The sequence below is a fragment of the Dermacentor andersoni genome, chromosome 7 (genome assembly GCF_023375885.2).
Source record: "Dermacentor andersoni chromosome 7, qqDerAnde1_hic_scaffold, whole genome shotgun sequence".
Classification (NCBI taxonomy): domain Eukaryota; kingdom Metazoa; phylum Arthropoda; class Arachnida; order Ixodida; family Ixodidae; genus Dermacentor; species Dermacentor andersoni.
In genome coordinates, this window is record NC_092820.1 from 97,096,026 (window position 1) to 97,109,034 (window position 13,009).

A 13,009-nucleotide genomic window follows, 5' to 3' on the forward strand; every position below is an offset into this window, starting at 1 on the left:
GCTAATTTCATTCGTGTATAAATCGCATCTGATATTTGGAATCAATTGGGAGTGGGATGTATGGAGAAAATTGCGTTATTACAGAGATGTCTTGTTCAAACTGTGTGGGACAAACATTTTCAGTGTAAGACTTACTTTGCCTACCACTGCTTTGTCAATGAACGGAAATTTGGTACGCGCAGCGCCTGAAGGCAGTTTCGCGACACAAATTCCTCCATGAAATGATAAACGGAATTTTTGCGGTGTCTGATCTGCTATGTTGCAATACCTTGCACGTTCCAGTCACGCTGACGCATCATTTTGAGCTCTGCTCACTACATGTAAATGAAATGCTCGCGTTTCCTGTAAATAGAGATAGCGCCCAACACCCAGTTTCTCGCTTCTTTTGATTTCTCTTCGCGATCCGCGGTGTTTCCAAGCTATCTCACAGATTGGCTATGTGCCTAACGCTTACTGTAAGTCCACTTTCTTTAGTATACATATCACACGGCCTCGACATCTGTCTTAATTGACCAGTCGTTGACGTGCCATTTTAGCGCGCAGTATATACTCAGCGCTGTGATGTTTTGTTGAATTTGTTGCTTAGGGATTATATCGAAGCATTAGTCAGCAAACTGTATTCAGGGCATCGGAAATTTTGTTAGTCAGATGACCGGTGTATACGGATGTGCCAATAACCACCAATTTGTGGCGGTGAACCTTCTCTATGAATGTCTGGTTTAATATTTTTTTCAGGCTGCTGCTGTTTTACCAGGAAGGATACATACCCAGCGTTTACCTGTGGAGTGTAAAATCCGAAAATACATTTTTTTATAGATATTGTCGCAACTGATATAGGTTGGAATGTAGGAATTGGTTGGTATGGAATGTATGAAATGCGCACTCGATGAAGTCAACATGCTGAGAGATTCCTTGTATGCTGTAAAGCTACCTGCTGCTCTGCCCTATGGTAAAATACATTGCGTATCACTTCTTCAATGCTTTCTTTCTTGCGCAAAATCAAGGTCCTGAACGCTAAATACTAAATATGGGCAAACATTAGAACTCCAGCAATAACTCGTTATAACATTATTACGGGTAGTTTTGCTTCCATTTCTCAGGAGATGCATGCGCCATGACAAAGGCTGTCATGTGGGTATAGACCATCGTAATTTTCTGGCTCTCGATCAAGCGAGAATATTTTGTGTACTATGCTGATGCAGCAGCACAACGAGTGGCAGTGCAGCAGGTGCCCAAGCGAGCCATAGCGCGTGCGAAAAGGTCACGATATTCTGCTTCAATGTGATGCCTGCGTCATGACACATGCACTTCATGAGAAACGAAGAGAAATGCACTTCGTATAAAAGATGTGCCGAGTTATTGTGGGTCCCCTGAGACCTGTCGTCATTTTTTTCTCTTAGAATATGTTTCTCTCAGCGATTGTTCAGTGTCCGGTTCTTCCGAGGTGTACGCACGCACTTCCCAGCATGTGCATGCTCTTATTGAGCTTAGGAAGGTTTCAATCAATCCTCAGTTGGTGTGACGATTGTTTTTCCTGAACAGCTCCCTTTTTCTTATCTACAATTTTTGCGCAACGCACTTATGATTATTGAACACCACCTGGAACAACAATCTAATGTCCTACACAATCTTTTTCTAGACTTTTCTAGATAGGGGAACTCCTTCTAGCGTAAAACAATGAACAAACAGAAATGTGGAGCGACCGTCTTATGGATGTCAGGAACAAAAAAATAAAGAATGCCCCGCAAACGTCCCACAGACCTCCCGTGTCCGCACACAAACTGCCGCGGACGTTCACCTCACGGTGCAATAACTGTCGCCAATTTTTGGACACACACCGGCCGTACGAATTTCCGGTTTGCACGTCCGCGAGACTCTCTTGGTACCGCCAATTTGCGTACACGGGATGGTCGCGTGGGCATCCGCAGATAATCCGTAGGTCTATAAGAGACGTCCTAAAGACATAGGAACATATCAGCGGCGGATATCCGCATTGCATTGCTAAGATTTACCAGAGCAGGATTGGCCACCCTGGTGCAGTACTTGGCCACAACCTCCTATATGAACACAAGATTTCTGTAGAATATTTTGCAACCTTTACACTTTGAACGGTGTAAACAGGGCGTAAAGGTGTCCAGTAGAAACAAATATGCACCTTCATTGATTTGAAGGGTGTAGACAATTTTACTGTATCTCATGGGTGCTAATGTCAAATTTTATGCTAAATATTCCCGCCGTGTTCATTCATCTCTTTGCACTCAACAGTGTCATTGCATTCCTTTGTTTGGTGTAGACATTGTGATTCTTTCCAGGCACAGAGACAAGAACGTGCTTTTATTTCTTGAGGCACAACCCATTAGGCGGAAGTATGAAAGGTGCGTTAGCACTACGTACGTACATGCGCTTGAGAAAACAACAGTCTTTTTGCAAAGAACAAAATCACTTGTTTACCAGGAGTCGTGCGGTTGGGCATGCCGTGCATACGTAAAAGATTTCCCAAGTATAGACTCTCGAAGTTAAAACACCGCGTGTTTACATCCCCCCTTTTGTTCTTTTGTTCTCATCAGCAGGCACTAAAATCTTATCCACGCTCAGGCCCAGAAGACATGCACATACGCACGCTGAGACAATCCGCAAACTTAACGAAAAAAAAGAACATGGCGCTTCACGTAATATCCAAATGCCAGAACTTGAAAAAGCATCTAATATTTGGGTCAACGGAGGATAAAGTCACCACGTCGCTGCCGCTCACGGACATCAATTTGTACTTTTTATTTATGTTTTGCCTGAGAGAAATAGCTCCGCCGACACAGAAATGGTGTTTACTGGAACACGCCTCCATTTCCTGGTTATGTGAGCTTCCATGAAATATTCCCTAGCACTTTACATATATACACACTAAATATTTTAACACTTTGCTAGTGTCGAAAAGGGGCTTGTTTGATCCACGGCTTATGCCCTCAACTTTAAGGGGTTACACTTATTTGTTAATGTGAGCAAATGTTCTTTTTTAGTCAACTTCGGCGCAACTAAATATTACAGCTGCAACAAAGGACACATGTGCAATAAATAATTTAATAATAGCTATTGCTGGCGAATCCTCATGTCAAGTATTTCTGTGCGTGGCTTAGCCAGGATACGACGCATTCGGTGCATCTAGGCCTTTTCGGTTAGACAAAAATGCAGTCAGTCCTTCCAAGTATGACTGACTTGACATCATTCGAATAAGCGTTGTCCTAGCTGCCCGAAATACGATGATCGTATTCGTTACAACAAATTTGTCAGCTTGCTAGCATAGGTTTATACGCCCGTATAACAGGTTATCTGCTCGACGAAAAAAAGTGCTTTAAGAGTCATGTGTCTCCTTACTCTTCAAGGAATTGTGCGCCATCACATGAAAGAGAAACCCGCAATGGAAACTGTGATTGAAATTTTATGCTTTTGCAGGAAGAATCGATATATGCGCGTATTATCACTGTGGAACCTCGCGATCTTGCCGCTCAGTTTCGCTCTTTAGTAATACAGTCATTCTGCAATTTCTACCCTCAACGAGGAACTCTCGGAACTTCTGAGGTTGGTCGTCGCTGATGTAGCTCCGTTTTGCTTCTTCACGGCTGCCATGTAGACAAATCCCTGCGCAACATTTCGGCCTTCTCCTTGTGTCATCACAGTCGTTTCATCTTTCGATTAGAGGCGGGACGCAAGAAAAGTTTTAAGTGCGAAGAAAGAAAAAGTCGTGTACAATTAAGAGCGGAGCGTTTTGAGCACCGCGGTCCCGTGCAGAACCACGTAATAGCTGTGTAGCTTGGTTTTAAAACGTCGGTATTACCTTTCAAAACCCTTCACAACACAACAGCGTAGGATAGCACCAACTGCAATCGGGAGGGCACACATTGGTTTCTCCCGCCTGGTAGCCGAGAACGCTCCCAAGAAACGAAAGACAGGAACGACGCACCATGCGGTTCTGGTAACATTTTGAAGGAGAAATAATTTAGTGATTGGAAATTAAGTAGGCGCATCTCAACCGGTATTTTCGTAGGCAATGCAACAGGTGTTGGGTACTGTGACGTCCTTTAAATGCAGTGGCGCATTCGACAATTAGGGAACTTGTCTTCTTGAGCATTGTCCTAGTCACGCATCGCAACGTTATCCAGTTCATGACACTAAAATGTCCGCCTACAATGGACACTCTGCTTTCCAGTGCGGTGCTCAATTTCGTACAATTCCATAAAACATATCAAATCGGTGTCGTCGAGGTGGTAGGCAGATATTTTTTTCATCCATGCAGATGCTTTTCCTTCAGAGTCAACTCACTTTCATATGCAGTCATCTTAAAATGTGGATAAAGCTTTTCGAGTTCGGAAAACATGGTGCTGACTTTTACAGGGAAGAATGCGGATTCTCTCGATGTCTCGCCTATAACTTGAACTCGTAGGCCTATAACGCTGAGCGGGTAAAACCGAGTAAAATTTCGGCATAAAGAGCACCTGTAACCGAAGCATTTGATACAATAAAGTTTTTCTCGCTACCTCCTGCCGGAATTGACTGAATTGGCACATACGTGTCATGCTCCCCTCGCGAGGGGACACAGGCGACTGGCTCTTATCAGTGTACAAGACAGATATTGAGGTACACTCCTGAGAGTCTGGGGGAAATAGGGACAAGTTGTGTGTGCACTTCAAACACCCTACCCACTATCTGGCATGTGGGCGGACCAACCCTGCAAATTTTGCTAAGCGGACACTACACACAATGGCCTACTTTGACCACTAGCTAGTAGGCACTCATGGCGTGAGTAAATTGCACTAATAGTCGCTGTTGCAAATAATGTACATATAGTAAATATTTCCTCTTGAGTTCTATCAGCATGCACTTTCTCTTACTTTGGTTCCCTTTTCATTGCGCCCCCAACAACACCTTAACGCCGCCACAATGGTCCGTCACTGCTAGCCGTGGTTGAGGTGCCAGTGCGGCCAGCACAGTGTTCTTCCCTACTTGCGAGTAAAAGCCACAAACGTTAGTCTCTTTTTTTACAATCGCTGGCAACACAATCTGCGCGTAAACTTCCGTGCCTACTCCTTTTGTTTCAGGGGATTAGGGCTCTTCGGCCAGACAGTTCCGGCGGTGGAGGGGTAGGTTGAGCTCAAATCCCGCCAGGCACGTGCTCTCTACGTCACTTCCAGGTGGTAAAAATTATTCGCAAATTAGTTCAGCGGAATTCCTCAAGGCGGAGGAAAGTACAAGAAAGACAAAAATATTCATCCACACTGAGAAACCTTCTAAAAGACGCGTACGGGTTTTCTTTGTAGCTTCGCACTACAACTGAGGTGGATGAAAATTTTTTCCCCTCTCAGTTCACAATAATTGCGCAGTTTTCAACTGCGCTATTTCCGCTCAAATGTAGTTGGAGTTCGCAGTCGGGTGCAATAAAATGTGTAAACTTAAAGGTAAGGGCGTCAGCCGTGGAGCAATAGAACTACCTAAAGGCTGTAAGGGTGTAATATTTTCTAGCGTATACCTTGTAAATTTGTATTTTCATGCTTCGTGAGCACTACGCCAAACGAGCTGATTGTTTTCCGCAGTGAGCTGCATTTCTTGCACTGGGGGGCAATGCGTCGTTTTTGCCCTGTCTTTCCACTAGTATATTGTCAGACGGACACGTACATGGATACAGAGAGGGTGGGAGCTTTAATCTAAGCTCTCGCTATCAGTTAAGCTTGCGTATCTGGTTTAGATAATTCCTTGTCCAAGGATTGAAACACAATAAAAGGCACCTAGAAATATTGTGTTGGAGAAAAATACAAAAATTCATGTCCGTGTTTATGTACACGCATTAAGGATAGCAAATATCACAGACCAAATCACAGATCTAGCGATTACCTTTAGGCGACAACCTTTGTACAGGGAAAATCAGGAGGGACGCTCAGCTTTCTAGTGGCTGAAATTATTATCGTGAAGACAGCTACATTTCCAGGGTTATCGAGTCTCGCAGTTAAAAAAAACAAACCCCGCAACTTCAGTAGGCCTGTAAAATATATCTAGAACCACATCCTCTGCATTTTTTATATGAGCTGTTAACAACTGTCTAGCACGCTGTAAAATAAGCCTATCGATGTGCCATCGGGTGCTTTCTAGCTCGCATTTTTGCTGTTTACAGTATTGCGCCAACTTTGTTTTTTTTATATCTGGTACTGATATACTGCCCTATTGCAGAACACTTACTTTCCGAGCCCCTATGCGATGCTAATAGTGGCTTGTTGGACGAGTTGGTACATTATTGCCTGGTAAAATGCGAGCAAACGGCCAACAAATCTTAATAATGATCACGAGTAAGAAACAAAGTGACAGGATAGAGGCTGGATCCAGCACGTTTACTGCCACTTTGTTTCTTATTTGTGGTTATTTTTGTAGACTTGCTTTCCGTTTGCTGGCATTCTACCATGCTATGTGATCCTATATAATCTGGTTAATAGTGTCGATTTATATAGGAACATACATGCTTTCACGTAGGATTACGGAGGCGGGGCAGTCGTTATTTTCCATTTGGTTGGATATTTATCAAAGCCTTTGTTCCAATGTGGATAAAAAAAGACATCTAACATCAAGAAACGTCGCTACAAACTTGCTGAAAGAGCATATATTTCTGGTATACGGTAGATAAAAGTAGAAATATAACGTGCGGTCAAGTGAAATTTCTGCTGCCCATGCAGCAAAGATGAACGATCAAAAGTCAAGTAGAGTGTAAAATGCTTGAACTCTTGTACAAGTGCTGCTCCGATATCACGAAAAGTGGAGCGGTACGCTTCTGACGCTCTACAAAATGTCCTGAACTGTGGTGCTTTATGTTGCTAAGCCGTAATAGGAACTATTAACGTGATAGCGTCGACTAGGTGACTAATCATAATCAGACGAATACAGCGCTAAGGACACATACAAAGGTGAGGGCATATAGAAACGGCACGTGGCGCGTTCACCCCTACAACGTGAAAAAAGAAGCGAGTTGCCATCTCGGTTCACATTGGGACCAGCGCCTTTCCCGGTATGAATTAGACAGGTGGCAAGCGCTAACGGATAACAGCAACCGTATTACTTGGCAAATGATACAACTCCACAGAAAATTATTGTTGAACGAGGGATGTGTGGCTGCACCATCTGTTTTGGTATTTGACAAGGAGATTAAATATTTCCCCGCTAACCTACGCCCAGGCGCATTGAGTTCGGGAATGCACCATTGTGCATCATTCAGCGACCCCTGCCTCTCTTTTTTTATCATGTTTATTTAGTGCATTCGATGATCTGCTCTAGCGTATTCAAGTGTTTCTCCCTCAAAATAATAAAATTTGTTGTTGTCGACGTTCCTTCACCTTTGTCTGTTCCCGCCTGCATACGTATAGGAGCGCTCACGGCGCAAGACTTCATGTACCTATTAGAACCCTAGGCTAACCAGCGCTACGCTTTGATGAAACTCGACGTTGCCTGCCCCATGGGCAATCCATCGCGGTAGATGCAGGCGACCGAAACGCTCCTGCCCCGAGGTTCTGTGGATTCTAGTGCCATGTGAGGGAGGCGCCCATTTGGGATGTTTCTGGGGCCAGTGCGATCGGTGAACGCTGCGATGTCTGCAGACTTGGAGAAAGCAAAGCAGACCGCGAAACAGGGCGTTAGCAAAGCGACAATGCCGAACACAGTCAGGCAAATGCCCTTGATGGTGTCCACGTAAAAAATGAGCACTATTCCGCCGGACACACTCGCTGCGCCCACGACGAAGAAGCTGCAGATGGCGCCTCGGCCTTCCCCGGCCACCGAGGCGATAGTCACGGCCGGCATGCCTTCCGCAAGGTGCCTGCGAGAGCAGAATAAGGATTTTGTGACGTCATAGAGGTGAATGGGAACTAGGGCGCAGCGATTTCGGATCCATGATTTCGGATGCATGATTTTGAACTCCGTTCACCGCATTGCAAATTGCTGTTCAGGAGCTCACGTGACAACCGTTCTGCCTGATCGAGGAGCGAAGTGCAATGGACGATGGTCCAGAGCAGACCGCCATCAGTGGCACTTCATATAATTGCGTATGTAGTTACACACACATGCACATGCAGGCTCTTCTTAGCTTTACCGTCATCTCTCTACCTCTAGCAAATAACCGACTTCGCCTACTTCACACACATACACCTTTTTTCTACTTTGACACTCGTAATCCGCTGAACTGAGTTCCCGTTCAGTGCGTGTGCTGGTCCTCATCGTTCATGATTGTGTTAACGTGTTCAGGAATGGAAGTGCTGCGCCAATTGCTCCATCTTGCGCCAAACCATCGAGCTGCACCAGCCTGCGCCAAAACACCAATTTCAATCAAGTTACCAAATTTAGCAGGATGTGCGCGTTGAGTGGCAACCACACAGCCATATGCATGCGTTGGCCAGAGCTTAGCCCTGCCGTCCAAGCCTAAGCAATGCGTTTCAGCGTCAGCGTCATTGGAGTGTGATGTGTTTGGTGCCATAATAGTAACTGATGAAAATGAAAATCGTTTTGTGCTATATAAGGCATTACGAATGTTTTATAAAAGTGTTACCGATTGCCGTATATGCAGACCTGCTATAGATGATTTGAACTGGCGCTCATCCCATGGCACAGTAGGGAAGGAAAGCCGCGCCCTATATATAAGGTCAAACAGTCGGCTCAGCGTGTATCTCTCATCAGTTTCGTTATACACTTTAGCACTCGGTTTGGCGCCCTATTGGTATACGCGCATCGATTACTGGGCGAACGCCATGCGTGTGACGTTATAAATCTATTTCGTACGTGCAACACGTCCGGTTACCAGGGCGATAGTGCGCGCGGCACACCGACAAACGACTTCTTTGCTTTCATGAAACTTCTCGGTCAGAAATATCGAATGGCTACCGCAATTGTCATTCAAATGTGCACTCAGGCTACACAAAGTTCTTCCCGGCCATACTGCACAAAATCAGGCTTTTGCCGTCGCAGGAACACAATGCCAGGATGTAAATTTTAATTTTTAGTCAACCTTCGCGACCAAATTACGGTCGTGATTAAGCCTTCGGAGAAACCGCCAACCTCCGAAATTGCGTTTGCGGCAACCATGCTCACGGCACCGTTTGAGCAGATCCAGTACAAAAATTTTAGTTTTCATAAGCCATCGTTCGTCGCCCGGACTATCGGTTGCCGTTTTACACTGGCGTTATCGAGCTTATTGAACATATTGGTCCACGACGCAGAGCGGAAATCCAGTGAACATTATTGTCCCATCATTGTTTTCAAAAAATATTTTCGAGCTTTCTCTCCGCAAGCTATGTGAAGTACTGGTAAATTTCAATAACCAGTACGTCGCTTTACATTTATTATGTGGTCCTCAAGAATTTAAAAAACTGGTGGTTGCCAAGAATTAAAAATTACCTGACGGCACTACGAGCCACTGTGAATATTTCTAATTTATTTTGCACGAATACGTTAAATTACCCATATTTAATAATTAACGCAATCGATGAAAGATCCTTGAAAAAAATTGTGGATGACGTTTAAAAATGGTCGATAACAGCATTTAGAACAACCTAGGATTCGTGAAGAGCTTTCTTAACGAGAATGAAAGCCCGTGAAACAAACAAAAACAAAAACAAGAAAAAAATCACCGTGGTTACGACAACGCTGCTGCGAACCAAAGATTGCATCAATCTTTACGTGAACATCATGAAATAGGGGCACTGCGAACGAGCTGCCGCATTTCTTTCTCGCAGCGTGAGCAGTTTCTGGCGCGCGTCTTTGGTCCCTATGAAACGCGCAGTAGCGCGATGTTTCTGCGCTTGGCTTTCCGAACTGTTACAATACCGTCGCCCAGGTTTGCACCATCGTAATGTACACAATGGACTAATTACGACGTCTTCGTCTGAGACCACTTATATTACTCGTGCCGATATTCGTTGTCACATAGAATAAAGAAGTGCAGGCTGCCTTTTCTTATTTTTTCTTGTGTTATTTTTGCCTGGAAAATGGACCACACAAGACCTAGATCGAAATATACCTTGTTAACTAATAATTTGTTGACGTATTCCAAACCTTTATATTGAAGCCTTATTAAATGGGCTAAGTTATAAATGTTACTTCGTTAAACTAGATATTGCTTGCTTGTTCACAATAAAAAAAAACTCGACTAGCAATAATGCAAGCTTGTCAACATAGAGTTGGCGTTGTTCATGAAAAGCCCTCGGTTATTCTGTTTATTGGCCAGATTTACTTGGCCCATCTAGTAAGTAATTTGATCGTCGTTTCTGTGATACCGGTATGGGATTCCTTTGTAGCTTCATTCTACAGTCAGGCTGGATGACAATTTTTCCCTGTCACGAATTCTGCTTGCCTTAAGGCGTCCGCAGAACTGATCTGCCTTAGCATAATAGTATTCTGCGAAATCAAATAAAAGAACGCCTTTTCATTTTATGCATATATGCCACTCATATGGACCTTTATCAAGTTGCTCAAAAAGGCGTATTTACCACTCTAAAACGGACAATTCATGCTGGAAACTTGCTCCCAAGTGCCAAATTCACTGCTACCAGATGTTCCCCAAAGCTTATTTGGCCGTATACATCCCTGGCGTGTTTCTTTTTGAAGTATATAGACTGCTTTACCAAAATGATCTCAGGATATATGTCGACTTTAACATGGTTAGCATTGATGCAATTAGGAGAAACAGCCTATTACCACTGCCGAAACTGACACATATGAGATGTGTACTGCAAGAGGTCTCCTCTCTTGCGCTTCAATATAGACACGTTGAGATATTAAGCGCCGCTGCTGTCAAGTCGACGTGTGACACAGGTCGAAATATACAATTTTAAATAATGCCCAGCTCCTGAACAAGCAAGTCCCGTATAGATTGTGCACCTTCAAAAAGCGCTAGGATAGAACGCAGATGCAAGGATCAATTTGCGGCAGTCGAGACAAGTAAGACGCCATTACAGTATTGGTGCAAGAAAAGCTGGAAAGAGATTGACAGAATCAGAGTCATTGCAAGTGTAGGTAATGTCCCTTTCAAGTGACTGAGGTTTTAAATACGCGAATCAAGATCGAGATCAGATGTGCATAAGCCTAGAGAGCAATGGATGTTGTAAAACCTCAATAAATCAAGTAGGCTAGGGCAGTACTTGTCTTCGCCCTATTTGAAACGCGATTCCGGAAAAAAAGCACCATCGTCCTTAGTGAAGGAGGTTTGATCTTGCCCAGCACCGGAGAAAAACTCAAAGGATCTTGTTGTTATCTAAACGCTACATATACCCAATGGCATATATAGGCGTCGAAGAGGTTCATTTATTGGCGGCACATTCCCAATGACATTTAGCCATTTACCAAAACTGACGTGACAGGAAAACGAGTATATATAAATAGATATGGATACATACGGAAATGGACACGGATATATACGGATACATACGGAAGTAAATTAGCATAAATATTGCACAAGATCATGAACAAGCGGACATGAAACACCTGCAGGCCACAATCACTTGTGCTGTCTAGATGTTCTGTCTCCAGTTTTAGCTGTATACTTTTTTCGCAAAGTATCCTAAGAAAGCTTATCGCTGTAAAATGTGTTCCTACTAGAAATGCGCTTCGTTCGTTTCCTGGTTATACTCAATTAAAATGTGTGTTTGTCATCCTGGTCAGTCTAAGCTGGTACTTCTCATATGCGCAAGACTACGAAAACAGGCCGGCCAATGCCACTCGCAACATGGCTGTAACTACTGCCAGAGTTGATCCTTGAGGCTTCTCTTAAGTCACATCAGAGCACTTTACTCTTTCAAAACTTAGTCAGAAGAGGAGTAAAATTTACTCTAACGAAGGAGTTAATTTGTAACATTTTATTTCTAACAAAAAATGAAAGGGAGCGTCAGCACAAGATATTAGTCAAATTATATGAAGTGTAAGAAACAGAAATAAGGAAAGAAATATCCGATGGTATGTTGGTAAGCTCTGCATACTTTTTTTGCGTTTGTTTTCATAAAACGTGCTTTGAAAGTGTGTGGAGTCTGCAAGGGCGGACGGAGCTTGGCGTCAATACAGTAAGATTGCTCTTAGGTCCCAGAAAATTCGCATGCTCCTCGGTATTGTTCTTTATTTACTTTAGATTGCTACCAACGCAGTGAATTGTTTGCATTACGATCTCACATCCGTTGTATGGAGGAAATACAAGCGTTTTTGCCAAGTTTTATGTTTACCTGCTGGGCGTTGACAATTTCTTGATAGAATTCTTGTACTGCAGTGTTTTTCATTGTCGCGAATATTTTAATTGTAAGCTTGAGAAGCCTTGTAACGATCAACAGCAAAGGAGCCATAGTAGGTCACGCTAATGATGCAATCGCTTTCAGAGTTCCCGAGTTTGGCGCTCTTTCCGTCACCTCTTATTTCTTCAGTTTATTTTAACCTTGTGCAAGACGTCATGGTTAACAATTAATATATTTGAGGTTCCAGGTCCATGCTTTACACCGATTTCACCACATTCTAAAGTGCTGCTCAGGAGCTAAGTCGATACACGTCCTGCCCCTTCCAGGTGTGTAGTGCTACTGACGGTGATTCGAAGCAGAGCTTGGACTGTTGTAATATATATATATATGCATACATACAGGTTATCCCTGCTAAAAGTAACCAGGACTTGTAAAACGACCGAGTGTGCTAGAGGGCCGAAACGAACTCAGTGGTGTTGCCGATCGCGGGAGGTATTCTGCGGTATATTTTTTGTTTTGCAAAGTCAAATACGCCACTGTGGCTTCTGTGAAGACAGAAAGTCGCCTTTCTATTGCTGGAGCAGACCGTTGAGTTGTTTTTCCCATATCTGGTAAGACTTGGAATAATGTAAAAAAACTGGTTGAGGAACGCCGACCCACGTTGTAGGCTCCGCGGAATGTGAGAGGAAATACACATCGCTGATGGCTATAACTTTTTGCATGTACAGAGTTTTTTGCAACCTGCTTTAATTTTTTTTTATTCCTGGCTAAAGTTC